Source organism: Chelonia mydas, chromosome 16, assembly GCF_015237465.2.
Source record: "Chelonia mydas isolate rCheMyd1 chromosome 16, rCheMyd1.pri.v2, whole genome shotgun sequence".
NCBI lineage: Eukaryota > Metazoa > Chordata > Testudines > Cheloniidae > Chelonia > Chelonia mydas.
In genome coordinates, this window is record NC_057857.1 from 18,341,775 (window position 1) to 18,364,606 (window position 22,832).

Sequence of the window (22,832 nt, forward strand, 5' to 3'; positions counted from 1 at the left end):
AATGCATTATCAAATAATCACTGTGTCTTTTTATAATTATTATTTAAAGGGAATTATTTAGTGCTCAAGAAAATGCCAGATCAAAATCACTGGAATCTAAGGCTATACTTTTGATCTCCAAAGGAATCCAAATAAAGTCAAAAATAGCAATATTTGGGTAAACCTGAATACTGATGAATATCTCTGTATTCCTGGTGATGTTTACAGTATTCTCTGTCTTTTTAATGCTGCGGGGAGCTAGTTAGGATTCCAAAATAACATGAGTTCCCATCTTCTCATGGAATTTCCACTTCAGAGGCACTAAAATACCATGAGGAGACTAAATATTGTTCCTCAAGGGGCCCTGCTTCAGCAATCCATCCCAACTCTACAAAGCACATGCTTAACTTTAGGTACAAGCTTAAGTCTCACAGACCTCAGCCAAAGTCACATGTTTCTGTTTGCTCTTTCTGATTGGATGAATGAAACTTTTTAAAGCTAGAGAATGACAAATGGTGAATAAGAAATAATGACACACTGGTGCACATTTTCTGACAGTTAATGTTAAACGTCATGAAACTTTCAGGATTCATGAATATTTTCAGGAACACTGGGCAGTTGTCTGAATAGTCACAAATGAGGTATCCTATCACCCAGCCAACAACAGGGAGCCACACTTGGCATTTAATATTAATTTAAAAATAATTAACCCCAGATCTAATTACTATCAAGCTGAGTCATATGTGAAGCCCTGGCCTAGTGGGGAAGAAGCTCAGTGTCCTACTCCTGCTGTTCCTCAGATCGATCATTTTAACTACAATGTAGGATCATTTGGTTGGTTCTTATAATCATCCTGCAGATTTACAGACTAAGGGATAGATTTTGAAAGGCGCAACTGGCAGACAGGGAGATCTAACTTCCATGGTTCCTAGGTCTATAATAATCATAATTCATAATAATAATATTGACTTTCAGTGGGAGTTAGATACATTAAAAAAAAGTATCCCTTTGAAAATCGCTCCCTAGACCCCGATGCTGCAAAGAACTTACACATATGTTTAACTTTACACACGTGAGTAGTTCCATTGGCCTCTGTGGGACTACTCACATGCATGAAGTGAAGCTTGTGTGTCAGTTCTTGTAGGATCTAGGCCTAAGCCAAGAATGAGAGAGGGCAATACATCCCTCAGATTGTGAGAAGCACTGCTCCTTCTGGAGACATTATGGCTAATGGGTAAAGACGGCATTCTTCTACGGATCAGAATGAAATGCTGCTGGAATCAGCCTATTTTTCTCACTGCTGACGTCCCGCTTGGTACAGGGTTCCAGTTTTTGAGTGTTTGATACAGCGTGAAGGCCATGCCACAGCTAACCATCTCCCACGGATGGACTGTTCCCTTTGAGTTTGTTTCTCTGTCCTTTCACCAGGTTCCCTTGCATCACCTCTACAAGAAATCTCAGCTGATGTTTTGAATCAACGTGACTAAGCCAGACTGATGCCAATGGAATGGATATTTCACAGCTCTCTCAAGCTCCTGACCCACTGATGTCATCTGGCTTTTATAGCAATACCAAAGAGATCTCTGAACAGCTGCGATAGCTCACCGCGGCAATATGTCTCGTCTTCGCATACCAAAGTGGGCTCTGGCGATTTTAGTAATCATCAAACCATTTTGCATAAATGAAAGGGTAATTTCTCAGCAGAATAAACCTTGCCTGCTAGGAAAATCCTGTTTAATACTGCATGTAAAAAAACCCAAGTCCAAATGCTGGAATTACAACCTGTCATAAAACATTGGAAGCCATGTGTCGACCGCATGCGAGAATATTGCCATTTCTTCTTGAATATATTATTTACTTGAAAAATAGAGAAGAAAGTAAATAAGGCGCTCGGTAAGATACTGCATCTCGGGTAACTTTCCTGTATGCAGTCACGCACCCCACCTACACTCTCTGCAATAAATTGTAACCCTAGGCACTTTACTCCTTTCTCATGTCAATATGTTCTTTTTTTGCTCGGCAATTTTGACTTCCTCCCACTTTTGTTGGCTGATGGGAGGGGGCAAAAACCAAGCGTTCCTATATTTTCTGAGTGACAAATGATGGTTGATTTTATTTCTCTCCGGAATGTCCAACGATAAAGAAATGTGTTTGTGTTCCTGTTGAAGTTGTCCCTGAAAGGCCGGAGGTAGCCCGTGACTGCGTATTTCATATTCCTGGGTACTCTAATCAATCTCTACGATGAAGCACGAGCAATGGAATGGAAGGCTGTCGAGAAGGGATGGGGCTGTGTACACGGGACTGTTCTATAGGACTGTTGGGAGAAGCGGACAACGGGCTGCCGTTGAATATTGATGAGGGTTTCTTTTTTTAATCTTCCTTTCTGTTCACTTAATCGTGTCACGTAAATTAAAGTGATTTTCTGCCTGAGGAACCGCTACGGGCTTGTCGACACGTACGCTGCAGCTGAGCTGCTGTATCGCTCTGGGGAAGATGCTACTACGCCGCCGGGAAAGCGTCTCCTGTCGGCGTAGTTAATCCACCCCATCGAGGGGCGTCAGCTGTGTCTGTGGGAGACGCTCTCTCGTCAACATAGCGCTGTCTGCACTGGATGTTAGGTCTGTATGGCTATGTTGCTCAGGGGGGCGGATTTTTCACATCCCTTGGGCAATGCAGTGATACCAATACAAGCATTGGGGGGGGGCAGGTATAATAGGCCAGGAAACTTTCCTGGTGCAACTGCCACCAACCCGCTGCCGGACACCTGGGCCGTGGTGGCCCTGCCCCTACCCCTTCTCCGAGGCCCCTACTACCTGCCTGTGTGCCGCTGCGTCCCTCCTCCTTGGGGGCGGGGGAGTGAGGTGGGAACGCGGTGAGCCAGCGGTGGGCAGGAGGGTCTGGCGGGGGAGCGAGGTGGCTCTGTGCCCTGGGGCTGACAGGGGGCGGGCCGGCGCTTGGGGTGGCCTGTGGCTCGGCTCAGCGGGGCTGGGGGCTCAGGGGGGCTGGCATGTCCGGAGCCGGCCCAGCGGCTCAGCCTAGCTGGCACCTCAGGTGGTGGTGGCCTGGCCCGGTGTGCCTGGGGCCAGCCCAGGGCTCGGGATGGCCAGCAGCTCAGCCTGGCCCTCGGCGGGGCTGGGGGCTGGTGGCATGGCCCAGCTGGCAGCTCGGGGGGTCGGCATGGCTGGGGCCAGCCCAGTGGCTCGGAGTAGTGGTGGAGGCTCAGCCCGGTGTGGCTGGGACTGGACTGGCGCCTGGGCAGGGGGGCGGCCCGGCTTGGCTGGGATCGGCAGGCCGTGGCTCCTCCAGGCGTGGGGCCCTCAAGGATCCTCCTGTTACGGATGGGTTCGGGGCTCCCGTGTATGGGTGGGCAGGGCCTCAGGAGGAAGGGGCATAGAATCATAGAATATCAGGGTTGGAAGGGACCTCAGGAGGTCATCTAGTCCAACCCCCTGCTCAAAGCAGGACCGATCCCCAATTAAATCATCCCAGCCAGGGCTTTGTCAAGCCTGACCTTAAAAACTTCTAGGGAAGGAGATTCCACCACCTCCCTAGGTAACGCATTCCAGTGTTTCACCACCCTCCTAGTGAAAAAGTTTTTCCTAATATCCAACCTAAACCTCCCCCACTGCAACTTGAGACCATTACTCCTTGTTCTGTCATCTGCTACCACTGAGAACAGTCTAGAGCCATCCTCTTTGGAACCCCCTTTCAGGTAGTTGAAAGCAGCTATCAAATCCCCCCTCATTCTTCTCTTCTGAAGACTAAACATCCCCAGTTCCCTCAGCCTCTCCTCATAAGTCATATGTTCCATTTTTGTTGCCTTCCGCTGGACTCTTTCCAATTTTTCCACATCCTTCTTGTAGTGTGGGGCCCAAAACTGGACACAGTACTCCAGATGAGGCCTCACCAATGTCGAATAGAGGGGAACGATCATGTCTCTCGATCTGCTGGCATTGTCCCTACTTATACATCCCAGAATGCCATTGGCCTTCTTGGCAACAAGGGCACACTGTTGACTCATATCCAACTTCTCGTCCACTGTCACCCCTAGGTCCTTTTCTGCAGAACTGCTGCCGAGCCATTCGGTCCCTAGTCTGTAGCGGTGCTTTGGATTCTTCCGTCCTAAGTGCAGGACTCTGCACTTGTCCTTGTTGAACCTCATCAGATTTCTTTTGGCCCAATCCTCCAATTTGTCTAGGTCCCTCTGTATCCTATCCCTACCCTCCAGCATATCTACCACTCCTCCCACTTTAGTGTCATCTGCAAACTTGCTGAGGGTGCAATCCACACCATCCTCCAGATCATTTATGAAGATATTGAACAAAACCGGCCCCAGGACCGACTCCTGGGGCAATCCACTTGATACCGGCTGCCAACTAGACATGGAGCCATTGATCACTACCCGCTGAGCCCGACAATCTAGCCAGCTTTCTATCCACCTTATAGTCCATTCATCCAGCCCATACTTCTTTAACTTGCTGGCAAGAATACTGTGGGAGACTGTGTCAAAAGCTTTGCTAAAGTCAAGGAACAACACGTCCACTGCTTTCCCGTCATCCACAGAGCCAGTTATCTCGTCATAGAAGGCAATTAGATTAGTCAGGCATGACTTGCCCTTGGTGAATCCATGCTGACTGTTCCTGATCACTTTCCTCTCCTCTAAGTGCTTCAGAATTGATTCCTTGAGGACCTGCTCCATGATTTTTCCAGGGACTGAGGTGAGGCTGACTGGCCTGCATGGCCACTGGGCTGGCCTCCCCAACCGCCCATGGATATAAGTTTGTAGCGTAGAGCTGGCCTAAGAGAAGGCATCATTACCTGTTGAATTAGGTGCCATTCTCACTCATGGGAATAGTCCCATTGACAACAGAGCAACTCATGTTAGTACAGCCTGCAGCACTGTGCCTTTGAGCGAGAGCAAATAGAAAGTCTTTGCCATCACGTACTGCAACGAAATATACATTCATCGGGCCCGATGTTTAAAGCGACCTTAAACGAGCTTCCCTTTTGTTCCTGTAAATGACTGTTGGCACAGTCCTGGAATTAGCTATTTACAAGCTCTCATGCCAGTACAGATGTTCCAGCACCCGGGCAATCTATCGCTTATGTCTCATACACGCTGACCTCTGCACAGGGGTGAATTTTACCATGTTGGCATGAAAAGGAGGCTGAGTTTTCAGATTTGGGCCCTCAAAGTGAATATAATGCTAGAACCTGCACGCCATAAGCAGCAGGCACATTTCCCAACTCCATCCCATGAACGTGCCTTTCCCTGGAAGGCTCCCCACCACCTCTCGGGTAAAGAGGCTAATAAAGTCTCCAGGCCAATTCAGTCTTGGGTTTCTCTGCTTTTGAATGTAATTCTAATGAAGAGCATTGATATTGTTATTGATTTGTATTATCATCGTGCTTAGAAGCCCTCGTCATGTCCAGGACCACACTCTACTAGGCACTGTGCCAACAGAGAACAAAAGAAGATGGTCCCTTAGAGCTTATAATCTAAGCATAAGACAAAAAAGAACAGATGGATACAGACTGACCAACAGGAAAATACAAGGAAAAAGCTTTCTTATAACCAGACACTTGGGGCCAGATCCTCAGCTGGTGCAAATCAGCATATCACCATTGATTCCATCAGCTGAGGAGCTGACTCGTGAAATGTGTTGTCTTCTGCTTTGCAAATATATTTATTTTTAAAGTCACTAAATGCAAAATTCTGGGGTCACAAAATGGTGGGGCGATGAAACTGGTTGTCAGATGCCTCCCAGAATCGACAAGTGGTTGTTGGGATATAAAGGGATTCAAGGGGTACAAACTCTGAAAATCTACCCAAGTTAAACAAAAGTTCCTTTAAATCAATAAATAAATAGAACGTCAAGAGATCTTAAGAAGTTTAAATTGAAATACTATATATAACTGTGCTAATCCTCCCCCACTGACAGATTTTCATTACCCAAAGTTATTAAGGAAGCTGTACTTGTAGTTTTTAAATACTTTTTCATGTGTCTTAAAGGTGTGCCAAGAAAGGTGCTTAGATTAACCCACTGAAGGTGTGAAATGAAAACCTATTTCCTCCCCCATTCTTTTCTCTATTCATTGCACATGTACTTGTTTTCACATAGCTGCTTCTTGAATGAGTATTGAGCTGCCGGCATTGATTTTTTTAATGGGGGGAACAAGAACATTGCAGCATTTATTTTGAAAGGGGAAAAATGCCCCCTTTGGGAAAAAAATTACAAGGACATTCTAACAGACTAAAGAAAAAGTGTTTGTATTTTGGGCAATTTGACCTTTGCAATGTTCATATCGCTGGAATTGCTCCAAATTTACAAGAAAGAAACTGAGAGCAGAACTGATCATTAATTATTTGTAATACAACCAAGAACAGGTTGTGCCAGGTTCGGTACATACACGTAGGAAGAGACAATCCTTGACCTGGGAAGCTTACAGTCTAAATAGTGAAGACAGACGAAAGCAGAATGTCTTATTCCCATTTTACAGGTGGGGAACTGAGACACAAACGGATTAAGTGACTTGAACAAGATAGCATAGCGAGTCAGTAGCAGAGCCAATAATTGAACCCTGATCTGCCAAATGCCAGTCCTGTGCCTTAATCACAAGACATCCTTTCTCTTGATTAGTTGGGGCACTGTCCTGGCTCTGTGTATGTCTGTTTTGCTGTTGACTTCAGAGGTAACAAGATCATACCTGCAAGTGCAAGTTAGTTGTGGAGGAAAAAAAGGTTTCTTAAATATTTTGGCATTGGTACTGAAGCTAAAAGCAAATGCCAAAATATATTAGTGCTAAACTAACTTAGCTATCAGCCTTTGCCAAGGGATTTCATGCCAGTTAGATCTATTTTATCATCAATATATTTCAACCCTATCTCTAAAGCATATTGCAGCCATCTGCACCTGTAGATGGGTTTGGACTGGAAATAACGACCATCTGCCCAAACTTGTCATCGCTACATAATGCCCTATTATCTACAGGTAAACAGAACAGCATTTGGGTCATTACTGCTTCAGCCATTCAGCCTTATCTTATGATCCTGACTGCTCTTGAAAAGTAAGCTGGATTAGACCAGCTCCACACTTGCATCCGATCGGAGACTTCTCAGGCAACCAACAGTCAGTGTGATGGAGGACGTGGTGCTGATGTTTCAGGGGTGGGACAACTCTCTGAGGAAGCATGCTGAACCAATCCCCAGCAAGTGCGTTCAGAGGCAATGAGAGGCTAGAGATATTTCTGTGCACAGTTAAACAGCTGCTGCATTTCAGTGTTGGGGGAAGGGATTCTTGTATAAAGCTGGTGTGTCAATTTCAATTTGTTAAAAGGTATGGGATACTTAGGATTCAAAAAGGGATGCTAAGCGCCACTGTATTATTAGTCCTCTCTCACTCTTTCTGGAAACAGTGCTCGAAAAGTGGTAGTGCCTAGTCAGTACAGAAGGGTTTGCAATTACCCATGGCTGCTAAGAGAGCACTATAATCTCTACCACATACATCTCTTTCCTCTGAAGTTACTTCTTTAAGCTACACCCAGAGTGCCGGGCATCCTCCATCTTCTTCTGCAGCAAGGCGTTAAAAGAGGACCAGACATTCCTGGGTCTCAACAGATTCCCATTGAGTTCAGCAGGCATTGGATTCGGCCATCGGTGCTGAAACTTGTGGTGGGGGGGGAGGCTGCCACACCACCTGGCTTGACGTTTTTACCAGGTTTACAGTTTGGTTCAACGACTCTCAGGATCCCCAATATAAAAATTGCTCCAGTTCCCCTGAATTAGGCCCAAAAGATAGAGGAAGACACCAAAGTGCTTCCTTACAATCAAAGACCTCTCCTCTCAAGCAATCTACACAACACCATCTACAGTTCTGAGCGGGAGCCTTTCTGGGTTTATCAGTGTAGACGGTTGTATTTGACTGATGCTATTTAATGACCAGAAATAGCTGAGAAATATTTCCTAAATGTAGAGGATAATGCTCTTGCAATAGCGTTTGGGGCAACACTAAGAGGTGCAATCTTCTTTTTGTTTATTTTGGCTCGGTGTGAGATGGCTTTTGCATTTGGTAGGGGACTGACAAGGCCACTGGGGTTAACTTCTTTGGCGCCCTGAGATCATGGGATCTAGCCTGGTGAGTGACACCGATAGATGGCTCTCATGGTGCAAACAAAATATTGTGTAAGGTGCATCTGAAACTGCAGACTGGGAATTTAATTTGAAGGACCAGCAACCCAAAACCAGAATTTTACTATTTCAAGTCTCAAGTGGTTCTTCTTATTTACCATAAAGATTTTCTAAGCCAGGTCCAAAATCACTCAGAGTTTTGCACCTCTCTCAGTAATATAACACTCTTTCAGCTCAGGGTCTGCCTTGGCCTGTCATCCCAGCATCTGTCAAATCCTGCTCCCCACCTATGGGCATCTCTAAATGTGCTGGATGCTAAAGGAACTGCAGCATTTCCACCTTTCAGGAAGTGAAGGAGAGGGTGGTAACTCACGGGGTAGAGACTCATCCAGCCCCAATGCTCACCACAGCATGGCCCTGACCCTGCCAAAGGGTGTGCCAGCATGGTCTTTTACCCGGACCAGATGTCCGTTAGAGTCATTGATTGAATGGCTCCACTCTGGTGGATCCCTTTGCAGAGTAGGAGCCCATAGCATCAATCTAATCAGAGCTGCTGGGGACCAAATTTGACCTCTCTGTCACAGGAAGCTATGCCAGGGATGTGTGTGGGGGGTGGGGGGCTTATAATGGCTATTTCTTATTGATTATTAGCTTATTGCACCAAATGCTGATTCCTCCCCCCACCTCCCCAATCCTACAAAACTCTACTACCAGTTGTAGTTCCAGGTACAATGACTATTGAAGTCAATGGAAAGCTTCTTATGGACTTCAGTGGGCTTCAGATCCAGACCATAGGTGCTTACTTCAGACTACCTTCACTTTGGGGCACTACTCACAGTAGGTATTAGGCCTGCTAGTTGCAATGCTGGGCCTTAAGTTTTCACTCTCTAATTTACTCAGTCCCTACTCAGGCAAAGCTCTCATTAACTGAGTAAGGACTTCAGGATTTGGCTTGCGGGTTATTATTTTATGTTGTTTCATTAAGACAACTAAGTCCCCTTTTCCCAAACAGACACACCCATACATACACAGATCATTCTTAAGCTAAACCCCTGCATCCCATTCTGCAAGGACTGTTAACTTTCCCTCTTAATTGCTTAATTAAGCTGTCATGATCCAGGTAATAATTGCAGACTTTCTGTCTGGAAAAGGTTGGCAGAGTTAAGCAAGAAGTGATTAAACCTTTACGCTCCTAAGAGAGCTGTCTGTCCTTTTTTGTTGTATCCCTTTGCTGTGGAAAGTGTCTTGGTAGCCATCCAGGTACTTTCCCTCTGACAAGCATTATTTCTCCCAGATATAAAGGTGAAGAGAAACCATCAACCCACAAGTCAATCAATGCCAGGGAAGTGCACAAAACAAATCCAGTCATCACAATTTTCTATGCCCCTGGAAAACAGGTAGTGATGGAGGACGAGCAAGAAATACAGTCAGCCCTGGACCTGACTTCATCTCTGAGGGTAGGAGACACTTTGACAGCAATAAAAATAGATTTAATAGCTTGACAGCAAAATTGCAATTTTGTTTTAAACAAGGCAATAAATATTCATTTGATGATCCTTGGGAGTGTGTTGAGGTCAAGTTTTAAGCATAGATAAAACCCCCGTACAGAAGCTTTCCACCTTTCTAGAGGAAAACATTGATTCTGTATTATAGTGGAACAAAGTGGGTTGCCATCAACTTTGCGTAAACTCAGCACACACACACACACATGTTGTAAGACTGAAATTATGGCTTACTATTTCTTTTCCATCTTTAATTTCTTTGATTCAGTACAACTTTAGGGCTCTGTCCATCGAAGATTTGTGGATAGCACCTGCCACTGTAGTACGTAAGCAGAGCGTAACATTAAAGCGTTCAAAATTAGAGCCAGTGGGAGTTTTAGATGAGCAAGTATCACAGGATCACCTCTTTCTTTTTTGAAATAGAGATCCCAAAATGCTTCAGAGGTAAACAGTGTAAGCTGGCAGACAATCTAAAATAGCACTGTTTTAGTAAGGTTTCAGAGTAGCAGCCGTGTTAGTCTGTATTCGCAAAAAGAAAAGGAGGACTTGTGGCACCTTAGAGACTAACCAATTTATTTGAGCATAAGCTTTCGTGAGCTACAGCTCACTTCATCGGATGCAACAATGAAGTGAGCTGTAGCTCACGAAAGCTTATGCTCAAATAAATTGGTTAGTCTCTAAGGTGCCACAAGTCCTCCTTTTCTTTTTACTGTTTTAGTAAAAAGCCATGGGGCTAAATTGTGCTTTAATTTAAAGCAGAGGAACTCCATTAACTGCACCATTGTATGTTGTAGTTCATGCAAAATAAAAGCTTTGGACAGGAAAATAACTCACCTATCAATGGCTTAAACCAATCTCTAACTACTAGGGATTTGGACGAGACTTTAATAGGAGGCAGGATATACCACATCGGCCTACAATGAGTTTTCTTTGCAGCATCTGTTATTGGCCGCTGTTGAAGACAGAATACTGGACTAAGCGCACCATGAGTCTGATCCGCTGTAGCAATTCCTGTTTCCGAGGAATAGATTAAAGCATCTGATCACAAGGCTAAGATAATGTTAGGCATGGGCAAACGCCACATTTCAAGATGGAGATCTGAAAAGAGAGAGAGCATTTTTCAACGAAGTATTTAAGGGTAAAATTCTCGCTAATTTAAATTAAATAAAGTCAAATCCAGCCCTAAAATGCTTGGGGATGTTTCCAGCTTCACTGGAAGACTTTTTGAACTTCCAAGGGGAAAATCTGACTCTAAGGACTCTGATGTTGAAAGATTAATAAAAAAAAAAAAGGCCTCGAAATGAAATAAAATTAACAGGACAGAGGGGTGAATGATTTGACATTTAAACAAAAAGTGCTCCAGAAACCCAGCACAAACTTTTAGATGTCAAGTAATCTAAAAGCCATCCAAAGGACAAGGCTGGTAAGTTCAATTTCTAGTAAGCATCCACAATGTTGACTTCCCTGAAATTCTTTAGTCTCACCATTGGGCTGGAAATCTCACAGTGATGGGTGGATGAGCCACACGAAAAGATTTAGGCTGAAATTTCCAAAGGGGCTCATCATTTTGGCTATTGCAGTTTTGGGGGCTCAGTTTTCAGAAAGTGCTGAACACCGTGCCTCTGAAAATCAGGCCCCCTTTAAAGTGCTTCAAGCAGAGTGCCCCAAAATTGGGCATCCCAAGTCAATAGATATTTTTGAAAATCGTGACTGTAATTTACAAGGAGAAATGGGAATTTAATACCCTAGGGATTACCCCTCAAAATTCCTGACCAGAAATTTGGAACAAATAAAGGAAAGACGGACCTGACAACTAGATAATCCATCCCAGGTTTTCAGAGCCCAGTGCATGCTGGGTTGGGATGTTAGCCATTGAGTCAGTGCTGTGTGAATGCTGCTACGGTGCAGACGTGATCAATAAAGCTCATAGCTATTGATTTTTACACTGTCTTTACTTACACTACTTCCAATAACCCAGGACGTGAGACCAAAATGGGACTAAAACAAGCAGCCACTTGGCAAATTTTGCTGTCAATTACACAGACATAAACTCATCTTAACTCAGCTGAAAAACCTGCAGGGACCAATCTGGTCTCAGAAGAGTATTCTGCCCATTCAGCTCTAGCCAGCAAAGACTTATTTGCTGGAGTTGGTTGAAAAAAAAAATACAAATTTTCACCATTTTTTTTAAAAATTACCTTTTTTTAATTTCAATTTGTTTTGAAATTTAATAAAAAATTTCAAAAATAAAATAAATTATCCATAACGCCTTGCAATTTTTTTTTAATAACAGCCCAGTGTCCCACGGTCAGGTTTTAAAAGGTGAGCTCTGTTCTGTTCTATTCAATCACACCCATTGCTCTGTTAAATGAATGTTGCCTTCTGCAACGATCTTGAATCAGAAAGAAAAAAACAATGAAAGTTTGTTGAATTTGCCCCTTTGACTTTGGCAGACTGTGTAGGAATCTGACCTTGAGCTTCTTGTGTTATCCAGCAGCACTTCTCTTGATCATCCCTGGCCTGTGACCTGCATTGAACAGGTGAGATGGGCAGTGCATTGCAAATGTTTCTTCTGTATTTTTTATGATCACATTTAACCATTAGTGTCATGAGTTACATTTGTTTCTACAAAGAGGGAGTTTAATTTTTCTGCCACTTCCAGATTTTTGTCAGGAAACAACTGGCTGAGGTTTATAATGTGATGTTCTGACTTTCATGGTGCCTTCTGAATAAATTTCCTTTTATTAGACACAAAGGCTCCCATTACTGACTCTTTCCTCTCATTATTCCTGAATAAGCTTTTGCATAATAGGCCTCAAGTTCCGTTTTTGTTTTCAAAGTCCCAAGTCTCTTAAGGCTCCTAGTCATGCATATGTAAAAAAAAGGAAGGAACAAAAGGCATTTGGAAGGTTCTGCACCAACCACCTAAGCTGTGTATACCGCTGGCTCTGTCCCTGCGAAACCATAGGGTACCATAAATTACAACTAAGCAATAAATTTTCTCCCCGTGCTTTAAATGAAGATGGGGTAAAATGTTCTTCCAGATGCATAAGACAGGGAAAGAACACATTTCCCAGCTGTGTGAAATCAAGGAAACATTTTTAATGGTCACCTAGTGTTTTTCACTGATTCTAAGGCCAGAAGGGACCATTGTGATGGTGTGTTGCAAGCCAGAGAACTGACCTCTTGTATAACACAAGCCAGGCAACTTCCCTGAATGAATTCCTTTTAAAAGTAGACCATCTCTTTTAGAGCAATATCCAATCTTATCTTAAAAATGGCCATTTATGGAGAATCCACTGCAAATCTTGGTTATTTTTTTTTGATGAATAATTAGCCTAGGTTTTCATTGAAATTATCCCATTTTCACCTGGGAAAACTGTGCTTGCTGATAGAAATAGTTGAAATTTTGTCCTGGCTCATAGGTGAGAAGAAATCCCACCCCTCTCCCCCCCCCCACCCCCCAACATCAGTTTTTACGTATGAAATAATCACAAAAGCAAAAGCTGGATTAGAGAATCTCAGAATAGAAGTGCCCAAGTTGCAATATTATGACAAGGGCGCTATGTAGGGTTTGACAAGAGATACAATCCCAATTAAATGCATGCTAATACACCATACACTTTTCTGAGAGACACAATGAGAGAACTGATGCTAAACATAGGAGTGAGATCCTTAGCTGGTATAAACTGGGGTTGCTCCACTGAAGTCAAAGACTGTTCCTGCTACCTAGGAACACCTGGCAAATAAAATAACCATTGCTGAGAGTGAAGATTAAATGAGCCTTGAGAGGGCCTCTTAGTTATTGGGGAGCGGGGATTTCCTTTGAAATAGCCCAACAATGCCTTCAAAATGCTCAACTTCACTTTAGAATATCTAGCTCTTATTGTTGCTTTAACGTCATGGTACTTCTTTGGTTTCCAGCAGATGGGTTAGGGCTAGGAAGGATGAGATCGTTACTGTCTGTGTTGCTTATTGATCTTACTGGGTGTTGTATTAAATATAGAGAATCTGTGGGCCTAGTCCGGTTGGCCACTGGTAGCCAAGTATGGGGAAGGAGTCAGCAGTGGGGGTCAAGAAAGTGCACCTAGAAAACATCAGCTGTCTGAGCATATCACCTCCACCCTGTACTAAAATCCTGGAGGTTGGACGCCACCCCCAAGGAAACCATTTGAATTCTGCCGACTGAGAAATTTTTCTATCTGCAGAGGCATCTTAGAAAGCAGAATAGATACAGTCATCAGAATGTATTGTCTTTTTTTAAGGCATCCTTTGATTCTTTCCTGGCCACCCCATCAAAATCAAGAGCCGCTCTGAAGTTCCTAATCCCATGAGACTCTCTGCCTGTCCCCATCCTACAAGGAGAAAAGGGGGTGTGAGAACTGAGTAGCTGAAAGGATTAAACAAAGGGGAAGGCAAAGTGCTTAGAATGATTCAGGGGCTATCATTAGACATAATGGGAAAGCAAAGGAAAATTTAGGCTAAATATCGAGACACATTTCCCAACACTGAGGTCTATTAGACTATAGAATTGTTTCCTGAGGGACCTGATGAGTGGTCCAGCACCTGAGTCATTTAAAAGTGGATTGGGCAGAACACTGGAATAGAAACCAGGGGGGACAATGATACAATAGCAGGGCACTAACAGATCAGTTCCATCTCTATTATTTTGTTCCAAGGAAGGTAATGTTTTTCAGTGCAGAAGGCTTAGCATAAAAATAGCCAGGACTGGTTGATTTGGTTATCTTGCTGTGCATTCCATGTCTTGTTATTGCAGTAACATCTGATGATCAGGCAAAGCTAATCACCGTAACAGTTTCACCCCCTGGGTACAGAGAAAGTCAAGTGCAAAAAAAAAAAATATTGCATTTTTTAAAATAACTGAGTTTCAAATTGTTGAAATTAGATTGACATGGGAAATAGGAATGGGGGGAGTTATTTCCTTTTTGGCAAGGCCTTTCTTTGCAGGTGGAGAGAAGTTGGCTGAAATGCATGCAGAAGCATGAAAGAGCTTGAAGAAAAAATATTAGATTCAGATCCTGGATGAGAAGAGGTTGGAAGTGGGGGAAATACAAACAAACTCTGTCCCTTCTGCTCAGCTCAGCAATCTAACATGCCACAAGGTGAAAAACACTCTGCACCAGGAATGGATCGTGCAATGTATTTGAAAGGGTTAGAGCCAACCAGCCCATGTCTGAATCTGGGTTAAACACCCTGGAGGCTGGCTGTGGAAAAGCTGCTGCATTTCTTCCCACTGTGAGATGGACCGAGCAGAAGGCATGGCCCAAGAAACATAGACAGCCCAACCATTGATATAAAAGTCCCAGCCAGAGTGAGTGGATCTTAGGACCTCTGTACACATCTCTAGTGCCCTCCACCCACGCTCCAGCAAAGTAGCTATCTCCCACGCAGTACTGTCACTAGCTGGAGGGGGAATAAATTATACACCTGCCAGCTTTAACTTCTCGTACTGTCCACTAACTTACAGTGTGGGTCCCAGGGGTTTGTGCCCTATTGATAACAATACTTTGCATTTCTATGTTCCCGTCGTCAGAGGATCTCAAAGCACTAAGGAATTAAGTCCATAACACTCCTGTCTGATAGGTGTCCCCGTTTTACAGATAGGAAAACGGAGGTAGAAAGCAGTTTAGTTTCACAAATTCACATGGAGCATCTTTTGATTCCAGGAGTCCTCCGGATTCCCAGTCCCCTGCCCTATCCATTAGACATTGGCAGGGTGGCATGGAGGAACCTTGTACTGCCATCAGCTGTTCTGTGTGGGTAGATTTCACCCCTGAGCAGGGGAGCCAGAACAAGGCTTATGTGCCACTCTAGCCCTTCCACTTAAGTCCCCAAAGTAGGATGTAAGTGGTGAAGAGCCTTTGTGCTGACTCTCTTCCCGGGATGAATTAATAAACAAAGGACTGTGATCTCCAAGCAGGACCATCTGACTGATAAAGGGATAAGATCACATTATGTTCAACCACCCAAAGAGAGGAAAATGTCTTCCCTTTTCATTTCCTATGCAGTCCGGGTGGCAAGCAGCCTTCTTCTCATTTTGACGCATTTCCATAATCACATTTTCCTGGCATTTCCTGTTTTCTGGTCGTTTCAAACATGATTACTCTCCGCAGCACTCAACCCAAAATGTCACATCAGCAAGTTCTTGATGTTTTGACCAAACGAGGGTTTTGTTTGGTTAATAAAGCGTCTCGGAAAGCCCTACACGCCTGGCCTGCAACCGTAAAGGAGCGAGCCTGTCAGCTCTCATGAACAGAGCAGCATTGGGCCTGGTCAGGACCTGGACTGGGAACCCCTCCAAGTTACACTTAGGGCACGTCTACACTACAGCGGCACAACCATGGTATGCAGCTATGCCACGGTAGATGCTTCCTGCGTCAATGTGGATAATCCACCTCTCCGAGAGGCAGGCTCCAGGTTGACGAAAGAATTAATGCATCCACCTCGTTGTCTCTACAGAGGGGTCAAGTCAACCTAATTACATCACACCAAAAAAGTTTGGCCTACGTGTTAAGTGCAGACCAGGCATTAGAACGATGTGGAGGGTGGTGTTGGTGGTTCATCTTCCCCTCAGCTCAGCACTCCAGTGTACCACCATGCCGTTAGCGCACACGCTGCTGCTTGACACGCCATCTTTTCAGATGAGAGGCAGAGCCAAGATCCGGACTGTTAATAGCCACATAGGACTCACACACATGGCTATACCCATCGATGGCCACTTCAATGGTGACAGACCTGACCTTCTGGGCAAATTCCAGCTTGGGTAGTTCAATTCCACTGACTTAGACCTTCCCTGTCATTTCAATTGGATGCAATATTCCTCTTCACTTCCAGTCCTAAAATGTTACTAAACAGCTTCTAGGTTCCATACCAGAGCTGGCTGCATTTTGGGGGTGGGTGAAATGCTTCACTGGTTTCTTTCTGCCTGAAAGGGACGGGGCCCCATCGCAACCCTGACTCATACATGTGAGCTCACTGAAGTCCTGCTTACTTGTGCAAGGTTTGCGGGATGATATGCACACCTATTCATTTGCAGTTTCAGCCTCTTCTAATGTATTCCATTGGTCAGATCTTGTGCACTGCAGCATGTGGCCATAAAATCTCAGCGAGTCAGTGGAACTATGCTGATTTAGATCTGCTGAGGATCAGACCTTGAATGTTTAACTACAAGCCTGGTATAAATGTGTTTAAGCAATCCCGAGCCGCTGCAGCCTTTTCCAGTCTTCCAGGTAGGAATCTAATCTGTATTCTACTCAAGAAGCTCGTAGAATGACTTCTGACAGCGGGAGAAGCTGCAAGCCCCTTGGCCTTGTAGGCCTCAAGAATACAAGGGCTAACCCATCCGGAGATGGTCATTTTATTAGCCCTGTTAGGGTGGTGGAAACCGACAAATCCTGCAGTTCTGCAAGGATAAAATTTACTGTAAATGCTCTGCTGACATCTGAAGTGTGGTCTGCTCTTCTGGGGGGCTCTTAAGATTCAGACAAAAGGATGGTGGAGCTAGTTCTCGACTCAAGCAAAAAGCTAATGTTAACCTTACTGAAGATCTCAGGGGCTATTTTAAGACAAATCAGACCTGGGATGACACTGAATGTCTGAAGAACTTATGGGCTCCCAAATAATTAAGTCTAGAAGCTAAATCCAGTGCTGTGAAGGAAAGCAGGCTGCTTTCTACATGCAGCAAGACTGTGCCCAGAGGGAAGAAAGAGAGACTCAGACATAGTGCTGAGCTGTAAGATTGCAGGGGACCAAAATATCTCATGAGAGTTTAGGCTGGGGCATGATCCAACCATTTAGGACAAGTTTTGAAGGCTCCCTCCAGAAGTCCGACAGACCTTTGAACTTAATTGAAAGATTAAAGCATGTTTCCCTAACATCTTGGCCTTCTTAGTATGAGAACTACCTAAGAATACTTTGAGAACTCAGGCAGGAGACAGGAGAGAGAGAAATCTCCCTGTGGCTCAGTGCAGGACCCAGCACAAAGGTGACAACGGTGATTGTACTGCATGACCTCACTTGTATTCCCCCAGTCCCCAGGATTGCTAGAATTTGTTCAATCTATGGTATAAATTATAAGAACATAAGAATGGCCATACTGGGTCAGACCAAAGGTCCATCCAGCCCAGTATCCTGTCTGCCAACAGTGGCCAATGCCAGGTGCCCCAGAGGGAGTGAACCTAACAGGTAATGATCAATGATCTCTCTCCTGCCATCCATCTCCACTCTCTGACAAACAGATTATGCCAGTTGAGGATTGCTGGCCATGCCCCGCTACTCTAAGCATATACCCACAATTACCCCTATGCTATAAGGGACAGGAAGGGGTAGTGTACAACTGACTACCTTTGGTCTATGTCGGCCTGGGTTTCCCTAGGCCCAATTATGGCAGCCTGGTCCCTTTGCATCCCTGTGCCTGGAAGAGTGAGCCAGGTAAAAAGGCTGCAGAATGGGCCAGGGTCAGCCCCCGTGGATGTAGAATGCTACCAATCACCTGGTAGAGTTCTTACAGTCACTGGGCACAGGGCGCAAAGCGGGAAGAGAAATCATTGTATACGCAGGGAAAGAGCAGCAATGACTTCCCCACATAAGAAAAGGTTTGGAGAGACATTTTAAATCTCTGTTGCTGGCTGAACTAACCTGTCCTCCTTGCAGCTCTGCAAGGCAGACAATCTAGGTGAGGGTGAGTGAGTACGCCCCATGACAGAAGCTCCCATTCTGAAAGTGAGTCCTCTAACAGGTGAGCTGAGTAAAGAAGCAATGGCCAAAGTGGAGCGATGAGGATTTACTCCTGCTTTAACTTGTCTGCTCTTTTAAAACCATCCTTAATAAAGAAGGCAGAGGAGCAAACATAGACATCAAAGGAACTTTCCATGGAACTGAAAGGGGCGGTGGGCAGCTTTAATACCCATCACAAGCAAATGGATCTTCTTGGAAAGAAAATGGATCGGAGATGCGCTCTGATTGTTCATGCTGGCAAAGGAAAAAGATTAATGGGCCGGTGGTTGGTTGCAAGGAAGGAGCAGACGGAGTGGGGGTGGAATCATCTCTGAATAACTGGCTGGTGTAACACTGTCTGACTCCATTCCGGCTCCAGTGGGTACAGAACAGCGTCTGGTGGGAGGCTGCGTCTCCGTATTTGCACCCCTTGGAATACCATTAATAGAAAAAGTGATGGGGCCTGGTACCCTTCTGGGTGCTGAGTGAGGACTGCTTCCACAAGGTTCAAGTCACCCTTATGCAGAGAGCCAGTTCAGGCCGGTACCCCACCCCAGCCCTATTTGAAGTGGGACTCTTTCTCTGCATACACTTCTGCAGGAGGGCAGAGCTCACCCTTTGTGACAAGGAAGGCGCTTCCCTTAGTAGGTGCGTGCAAAACCCTGATAGATTCAGCTGTGGCCTGGCTGGACAAGGGAACTCTGCAAAGACCTCCACACCCTGCCCTTTGCAATGCCAGCCATGTTGCCTGTAACTGGCTGTCCCTCTGACTGACCTTGTTGCTGGCTGTTTGCCCTGTCCAGTTCCTGCTGCACCCTCGCAGATCTCCCCTGGTAGCCCTGTTTGTGTTCTAGAGAAATAAGCACATGATGCTGTTGAGCTCCACAGATGGGAAATAATTAGGCAGACTACACCTCTCTGAACTCATCAAGGGATTTTATGGTCACTGCTAGAACTGATCAAAACCCCTGATTCCTTGTGAATAAATCATCCGGTGGCTCTACCCACTTAGCTTTGCTAATCTGCATTCATTATTTACTGAATCATTTATACGAACGGATTTCGGCTTCTGAGTTATTCTCTCTGTCTATGTCCTGTTCCCGTGGGATGAAACCCACCCTGGCACAAGGTCTAGGCACTATTTAAGTCCTATATTGAGGACTTACACAGGACATAAGCTCTGTGCTGGCCCTCTGCATGAGGGAGAATTTCACCCTAAGTCATCAGTCACTCTGCCCAGGTACAGGATGCTCCCTGCTCCCTGGGAAACCAGAGGGTCCTTCCAGTTTGGCTTCCCCTTCCTCTTCCACAAGTGCTCAGGGAAGCACTATAGGACCAGCAGCTTGGGAGGCCGAGCACATTTCAGTGGTAATTTATGAAGAATACCTGATGCTGTGGTACAAATGCTCTATTGGCAGAGCCACGTCACTTACAAGTGTGCCCAACTTCATGGGAGACGAATGATCAAAGGCAGTGCGCTAGAGTCTAACTAAATGGCCACGTGTCAGGTACCATCACCGTGGTCTTGGAGCGACTCCCAACCATTAATGCATTTATCCTCACAACACCTCATGGATTCATAGATATTTAGGTCAGAAGGGACCATTATGATCATCTAGTCCGACCTCCTGCACAGCGCAGGCCACAGAATTTCACCCACCGCTCCTGCAAAAAACCTCACACCTATATCTGTGCTATTGAAGTCCTCAAATCGTAGTTTAAAGACTTCAAGGAGCAGAGAATCCTCCAGCAAGTGACCCGTGCCCCATGCTACAGAGGAAGGAGAAAAACCTATAGGGCCTCTTCCAATCTGCCCTGGAGGAAAATTCCTTCCCGACCCCAAATATGGCGATCAGCTAAACCCTGAGCATATGGGCAAGATTCATCAGCCAGATACTACAGAAAATTCTTTCCTGGGTAACTCGGATCCCACCCCATCTAATATCCCATCACAGGCCATTGGTCCTATTTACCATGAATATTTAATTACCAAAACCATATTATCCCATCATACCATCTCCTCCATAAACTTATCGAGTTTAGTCTTAAAGCCAGATAGATCTTTTGCCCCCACTGCTTCCCTTGGAAGGCTATTCCAAAACTTCACTCCTCTGATGGTTAGAAACCTTCATCTAATTTCTAGTCTAAATTTCCTGGTGGCCAGTTTATATCCATTTGTTCTTGTGTCTACATTGGTACTGAGCTTAAATAATTCCTCTCCCTCTCCAGTATTTATCCCTCTGATGTATTTATAGAGAGCAATCATATCTCCCCTCAACCTCAATGAGTCGGGAAGTACCTTCATTCCCGTTTTACAACTGGAGAACTGAGACACAGAGAGAAAAAGTGACCTGCCCCAGGAAATCGGCAGCAGAGCCAGGAACTGATCTTTGATATTCTTTGCCCTAGATCAGTGCCTCAAGTGCAAACCCATCCCTTTGGGGAGTATAGTCTAGAAAACCCAGAAGCACCAATGATTGGGACCCACAGCCACACAAATTGTACCACCTGCGGTAACACAATGGTGGCTGTGAAACAGAAAACTGCATGTTGAAATGTAGTTGCAGTGAGATTTACATTACCAAATAGCCCACCGGGACCAATCAGATCAGCACCCCACTGGGCTGGGCACTATCCAAACGTATTGGAAGAGCAATCAGACAAACTCAGTTGGTGCGGGGGAGGGATCCCAGACTTCTAAGGCCATTTCCTCATTAGTTCATTCGTCTGTGAACGAAAAAGAAAATGACTTTTGTCTCCTGTCGTAGCTATTTTTCAGTCAGGTGAGAATTGAGTTTCAAAATCAAACCTTCGGCAATAAAATGCAAATGGGGACACACGGGGCCAGGAGTGCACTGCAGAGGAGTGAACTGCTGCCTTTGATTGTTTCTGCTTGGGTCTCATAAATCATCTCCGCCTAAATCCCACATCCTGCTCTCTGATTCCTAGCATCGCTGCTACATTTATCCGCTCGTGTACTTGGTTTGAATTCGAAATGTTGGTTTAATGTGGTGTTGATGAGACGGCATACATTTATGAAGAAGTACGGTAGCAAACTGGTGTGTAAAGACTAAGACTTTTACAAGGGAAAAAAAAGGAATCCGTACTATAAAAATCTTTGGCTGAAACTTCAAAGGAAATTGGAACAGGTTTGCAAAAAAATTGTGCTCTCTCTAGTCATTTACTTCTTTTTATTCTTTTGATTTCAGCTTCCCTTCAATATTAAACCAAAAAGCCCTAGCGCCGAGTAGAAAGCCTGCATTTTGGGGACATGGTCCTTGGCCCATTTTGCATGCTGAGATTATATGCATCTGATGAAGTGAGCTGTAGCTCACGAAAGCTTATGCTCAAATAAATTTGTTAGTCTCTAAGGTGCCAGAAGTACTCCTTTTCTTTTTGCGAATACAGACTAACACGGCTGCTACTCTGAAACCTATGTTGAACATGAAATTGAAATCTGGTTTAAGTGGTTCCCTTGTGTATCTGGGTCTAATTTTTTTTTTAAATGCATAGGGTCACATGATGTGATCCATACCAAGGTCTTGTGAAACACACAAGGCCAGATTTGTTTCTGGTATCCATGGAGATATATACCACGGTTGAATAGGATCCATAATCTCTCTATAAGAATTAAGGGGCATGAAGAATAGAAAAATACCAGACCGGGGAAATGCTATCTGAACCAGATTTGCAAAGGAAGGAATTCAGCTGATGCTTGTAATCAGGGATTTGAATTGGTTCTTGTTTTGACCAAAATGTCTCCTGCTCTTCCCTAATATATACAGTGCATTTAGATCTGCATCTGTATAGTGCTGGCTGGTGGATGAACTACTCTCTCTGCTTCTGAGAATAGTGGACAAAGACATTTTAATTGTCTCCTGCCTAGTCACTGATCTTTCCTATTGCCTCTGAGATGCATTGGGTACTAGCAACCCAGTACTTCGTTATGGAGGGTTGGCAGGTTTGAGTACTGTGCGTGATGGGAGGGACAGACCCAAAATATAAGACAAGTTCATTCACATGATAGGTGTGTGTGAATACAGTGCTAGTGAAAGTGGCTAGATTGCTGACCTGTTGCCTGAAGGATTCTTCCCCATGGGATAGGGACAGCCTGGGCAGCGGCAGTGCAAGCTTCCATTACAAGGCCCTCTCACTGCGTCTCAGTTCTGAGCTCGGGGCAGGGGAAGGCAACTCAGTCTTCATATCCCCAATCCTACTCTGATTGCGGCTCCTCTGCTGGGATTGCCAACTAGGTTGCCAGTTAGCACCAATTATGGTGGTGGATTTTGTGATCCATCATCCACAGGAACTGGCATGAGACCATCAAACTCATTTCACTGGATGGGTAACGAGTGTCAGTCACTGCAGACTAGTGACCTAAAGGCTCTGTATCCATTTGCCAATCCCCTGATCCATCCATTTTAATCTTTAAACAGGTGAAAGATTTTTGTGGGCTTTTATTCATCTTAAATTCGAATATGGCCCCC